The 5,091-nt window shown below is 37.1% G+C and overlaps 1 long non-coding RNA gene across 1 annotated transcript in view; it reads left to right on the top strand.

The window, feature by feature from the left end:
* The window catches only part of LOC129479450 (uncharacterized), a 13,489-nt gene extending 12,329 nt beyond the window's left edge, over positions 1 to 1,160 (top strand). Inside the window, exon 3 of the long non-coding RNA XR_008656682.1 lies at positions 1,095 to 1,160. This is a non-coding gene — a long non-coding RNA (uncharacterized lncRNA). The remainder of the gene's footprint in view (positions 1 to 1,094) is intronic.
* The last annotated feature ends 3,931 nt before the right edge of the window (positions 1,161 to 5,091 follow it).

Here is a 5,091-nt window from a genome sequence, read left to right on the forward strand (position 1 = left end):
CAAATGAGATCTGGAGTGGGTATACTATTATTACAGGAATATTAAGAAATTATTTTAGGCTGCTAGAAAGGGTAAAAAGAGTCCTCGGTAAGGCTTTTTCTCTTAATAAAAATGTCAGCCCCCAAAACATTTCTTTCCTAACAGAAAGCAACCTAGAAAAACAGACTTGCTTGCATATGTAAATGCAGGTGGCTAAGAGCCAGGTCCACCCAATATGGGGGTTCCGCTACTTTTTCTTTGTTGTCAAGAGTGCGGACACCATGGTGTTCAGCCAAGTAGAGGCCACGTGTGTGGGTATCATAGCGACCAGCCAGGTAGCCACATTTACATATTAAAAGATTAGAGTGGGAGGGCCAGTTTTTTTGCTGGCTAAGTGAATGACACACCTGATCAAATCAATCCCCTGGGCCCTATGCAAGTCAGACACCACCTTCTCGAGCCTCCCAATATAACCGCCAGCTTTCTGCTGGCAGGCAGGGTTATTCCATTCGGAGCCCTCCTCCCTCTGTACAGGAGAGCTGTTCTCTTCTCTCTTGCCTATTAAACTTTCTGCTCCTTAATCCACTCCACGTGTGTCCATATTGCTAATTTTCTTGCTGTGAAACCAAGGACCCTGGGTGTTTCCCCCAGACAACGGAGCCGTATCACTATCAGACAAAATGGTTATAAAACAAAAATATGTTACAAGCTACAAAGAAAGATATTATGCATTGATTAAAATGTCAACTCATCAAGAAGAAATTTGATATTGGAATGTGTTGAAATAGAGTGGTGGTGAGTCACTAAAGTTGGAGAATGAAAAGATGATGAATTCAGCAATATAAGAATGTCATTCACAATCTATGTAAATAACTCAGAGATATTTCAGATTCAAGGATAGAAACCTGTGGTCCAGATGCTGAAGTCCTCAACAAATGTAAGTAGACAGAAAGTCAGTAATGAGAGGAGGTAAAGAGTGTGTTTAGATCTCATGATCATCAGAGTTGGGAATCAGGATATTTTAAAGAAAAAATTTAATAAGAGAGACATTGAAAATTCAAGAGAATGCTGACACTGTAACTTTTCAAACTTGGTCTAATGAATGCTTTCCTTAGAACTGCAACACGGAGCGCTTTCCTCATAACAGTGTGGCCATACAGAGACAAGACAAGAGTGTAGAGTAAGGATTCAATGAAGAGTTTGAGGGTAAATGAGCTCAATTATAAAATGGGGTTACTGAGGACACAAAGAACATTGCTGCGGGGAAAAAGGCTTAATTAGCAGAAGGAACAAAGAGACAAATGAAATAAGGTGGGGGCAACAGAAGGATTATTGGGTATGGCTAATATTTTGTTCAGGGGATTAGCTGGCTCCTTAACTTTGTCTTGGATATTGTCAGATGGCATACAGCTTTCATTCCAACTTCCTGTTATTCTCCTTTCTTGTACCACAGCAGCTAAAACAATGAAATGCTTTGCGTCTACTACCTGCTCTAGGTAGTATTCCAGGTGCAAACTGGATTCCCACCATTTGACTTACTCATGTGGAATTTGAGAGGCACTTGTGAAGCCATGTTCATCTTGTTGCTTCTTTTATGTCTCCACACAGAAAAGACTACGGAAAAGTAGGTTTTCTGTAGCAGTGCTCCATTCCAGTGCCCCGTCTTCAGTTTCATTATGTCTAGGGGCATTTTAGTAAGGGTGGTGGCCAGATTCTGTTCCATTTTCCATTCACCAATGTTGTAGCCACTGAGAGCTGTATGAGTGTCTGTCTGCAGGGGCATTGAGAATTTCATCACATTCCTGACAAGGGCAGAGGTAGTAGCTCTCACATCAGGTCAGATCTTTGTACTCTGAAATGCCTGGGACCCAGTCTACATTATGTTTCTCGGCCCTTGCAATAACTTCATGATCATTCAATCCTTCTATTAAGTCCCTTTCTACTTATAATATCACAGTGTTTGTTTCCTGCAAGAACTTTGACTAACACAGCCTTCTCACTATTTTTAAGTGACTCATGCATTGTCATCTCTGTCTCAGTTGAGTACTGAACAAATCATGGCCTGCATAAGTATTTAAACAAAATATACAAATATCAATATTTCAATTTATTTGAAATGTTAATGCAATTAAGAGAGGTAAAAATTTAACTGTGTGTCCAATTTGGCACCTACTCTATTGCTTTTAGAGATTATCATTAGCAATAGGTCATACTGATTTATAAGAGCTGATCACTGTTCGGAATTGTGGTTTAAAGAGAACTATTAAAAAGATTTTTTTTCTGCTAGTAGTCCCAGGAATCTTCTTGTTCATATCCTGCCTCTATATAGCGTGCTGTACATTTGATTTTAAGAAATGAAATCTGAACATAATAATTTATATTCTTTTGAAACCTTTCTTCATTTAATTCAGATAATATCCTCTATCATCTACAAAATCCTTTTATTATAGTGTGTTAGCGACATATACTTTTTCATGACAGCCTGGAGTTGAAACTATTATTCAATAGAAACAATTTGTGGTTCTGAAAATATAATGAGCAGGAAACTCAGTTCCCTAGTACAAGACTAGGAATTTTCTTTGGTAGTTAAAGGAGAAGAAAGAGGTGTTTTCAAAGGTTTCATTTTATTTGAAGTCTATCATTAAAGCTGTTGCTCAACATGACAATTTACAAGAATCTGCACGTTTCCTCAACATGACAATTTTGTTTGGTTTCATTTTATAGTAAATTATGTTTGTCTCTTTGCTTATTTTGAGTTATAGTTTCTTCCTCATCCAGGTTGTGTCAGAATATTAAAGGTGAAACTGAGATACAAAATGTTTCATGCTCACCTGGCAGATAGGCACTCCTATATGATTTGATTTCACATGGAGAGCTACAATCTCGTCCTTGGACACTTCTACAGAAACCCATATTGTTATTTTTTCTTAATTGCAAGCTAAAAAATTTTAGAAACAGTTCTGATTTATGTAAAAATTTTTGGAGACATTTATTTTATAGACTCAGAAAGACACAATACATACATGTGCATGGTCACACTTACCCATTGAAGCTAATTAGACCTGCATTTTTCTCCCTACCTCATATCAACATTTTAATTCCAAACTAAAATTTAATAATAGCTCTGTTTATCAGGTGATTACCTTATGCCAGGAACTGGGCTAAGTGCTTTTCGTTCACTATTCCATTTAATCCTGACCACTGCCCTGTGAGGTTTGCATTCATTTCTCTTATGTTACCAGTGAGGAAGCTGAGACATAACAGGGTCCAGAGCTGACATTTCCAGACGAGGTCTGCCCAACACAAAGTCAGCACCCATAACTGTTACATAATTAGCACAGTTTTCTTCCAAAATCGAAGACGATGTGCTAGTGAAAGTGCATTCCAACAATGGGGTCAGAGATCAAATGGCAGCCTTACTCAAGAAATGACAATTTCTTTAGAGACCATTATTCTAAGTGAAATAACTCAGGAATGGAAAACCAAACATTGTATGTTCTCACTCAGAAGTGGGAGCTAAGCTATGAGGACACAGTGGTACAAGAATGATACAATGGATTTGGGGGACTTGAGGGAAAGGGTGGGAGGGGAATGAGAGAAAAAAGACTACACATTGGGTACAGTGTACACTCCTCAGGTGATGGGTGCACCAAATTCTCAGAAATCACCGCTAAATAACTTATTCATGTAACCAAAACCACCTGTTCCTCAAAAACCTATTGAAATAGAAAACAACATAACAACAGCAGAAATAAATGACAATTTGTGTTCTTTCATCTCTTACCGATAAAATGAGGACTTTGATCTTGAGCAGAGGTTGCTAATTGGCAGCTGCTCCCTAGAGTTGCTTCTTAGGTCTGAACATTTCTTTTTTCTTTGTTTTAAACTAATTGCCACATTTCACAATTGGAGTTTTTCACAAATGTAAAACATTAAAATTCAAAAAGAAAAAAATGTTTTGGCTTTTATTAAAAAAAGATTATCTGGCAAAATAGACCCAAATTCTGTCAGTACAACAATCAGCGGGTGGTAGCAGCTGTTCCCTTTACATGGCCAACGCATTCTTCATGCCACAGTCTCCACCTCTCCCAGCTGCCTTGCACCAAACCATTGATACACATTTGTCCGCTAACTTACCTCTGTGGGCATCTAGATATCCATCCTACCCTCCAGCCATTTTTCAAACTTGTTTCTGCAGAGCTGGCAAAGCCTTTGATACATACACTTTTCTTTACATAGATTATTCCTAATCTTAAAATTAATCTAGATGACTTTTCCAGCTCTAAAATAGTTAACTTGGATTCAGATACAGATTTTTTTTGTATTTTTATTAGGCAGATTAGAAAATGCAATATTAAGGTAGGTTTGAAATGAGTTTCAATTAAAAAAAATCATATATTTGGAAATTGAGGAAGAAAATTTGCTATGGAAGGCAAGTAGATAACAATACAAGTAATCTTTTAGGGATCCATGCGGGATCTGCAAACTATGTCTCACAGGTCAAACTGACTGCTGTCTGTTTTTGAGAATAGTTTTATTGTAACAGCCATACCTAGTCATTTATGTATTGGCTATGACTGTGTTTCCTGTACAATGACAGAGTAAAATAGTCCCAACAGAGACTATAGTGTCTACAGAGCTTAAAATATTTACTATCTGGTCCTTTGGAGAAAAAGTTTGCCAAACATAGAGAAAAAGTTGGGCAGTACCCATAGATCAATGATTCTGGCTCAGTTTGGAACTAAGTATTTAGACTTGCTAGGGCTAAGTGATGACTAGCATGGTGATTATGACCATTTAGATCTCATATTCTAGTTGGTATATTTGCTCTGTCACAAACAACTGGACAGGATATTTCAGTCACTGTGCTTGTAAGTAATACAGAAATATACAGAAAGTATCTCTGTCAACCATTCAGTATTTGACAGACATTATGCTAAGTGTTATACATAAATATATGTTGTGTATATTTATAATTTTATTTAATTTTTACACCACACCAATGATAGGTATCAGTATATTTTCATTTTTCAGATATTAATAGCTTTCATATCATGCTTAATGTCACATTTACTCTTGGGTATCAATGTAAAAAGGTAGGGAATCATAAGA

Source organism: Symphalangus syndactylus, chromosome 3 (genome assembly GCF_028878055.3).
Source record: "Symphalangus syndactylus isolate Jambi chromosome 3, NHGRI_mSymSyn1-v2.1_pri, whole genome shotgun sequence".
Taxonomy (NCBI): Eukaryota; Metazoa; Chordata; class Mammalia; order Primates; family Hylobatidae; genus Symphalangus; species Symphalangus syndactylus.